We start from the raw sequence: 674 nt of genomic DNA on the forward strand, positions 1-674 counted from the left end.
GGGGGGGGGAGGGAAGAGGGGAGGAGGCGGGCCCGACCGAGCCGCCGGAAGGGGAGGGATCAGCGCCGAGACTGACGGCCCCCGATCCCGGGCGGGGTGAGAAGGCGCCAGGCCGGGATTCCAACGTAGGAGTCCGGAGAGGTGCGCTTAGGCTCGGCTAGGGCGGAGGTCACCAAGAGTCCTCTCGGAAGAACGTGACTACACGCGAAGGCGATGCCGAGCAGAGTTTAGGGTCATGGTGCGAAGGGTACTTTCTGAGAAAGAGAGCTGCCTGTCCCAGCAGCCAGCTTTGTGCAGACACGTCCCGGAGCCACGAGAGAGGAACGGCTAACCCGAGGGAGGGGGTGGTGACGGTGACTCCAGGCACTTTGTGGCGAGACCAGCTATGGCGAGAGAAGAATCCACTTTGAAGAGCGGCCTCCGCCCCCACCCGAAACGTCATTTCCGGGGCGGGGCGGGACGGGCAGAGGAGCCCGGATGGGCCGCCGCTTTTTCGTTTCTGAGGCGGCGACGGTGCTGCTGCTTGAGTCCGCCTCTTGGCTTGTCGTTTCCCCGGACGCTTCAGGACTCCGGGGCCTGCGCTGGACTGGTGGGTCCGAGCCACTATCGCCCTCCTGCTTCTCGTGCTCTGGCCCGCTCCCGCCGCCTGAGGCCGCGACTTGGAGGAGCGCGGG

The sequence above is a fragment of the Carlito syrichta genome, unplaced genomic scaffold (assembly GCF_000164805.1).
Source record: "Carlito syrichta isolate Samal-C Ts95f unplaced genomic scaffold, Tarsius_syrichta-2.0.1 Scaffold306911, whole genome shotgun sequence".
In the NCBI taxonomy this organism is placed as follows: domain Eukaryota; kingdom Metazoa; phylum Chordata; class Mammalia; order Primates; family Tarsiidae; genus Carlito; species Carlito syrichta.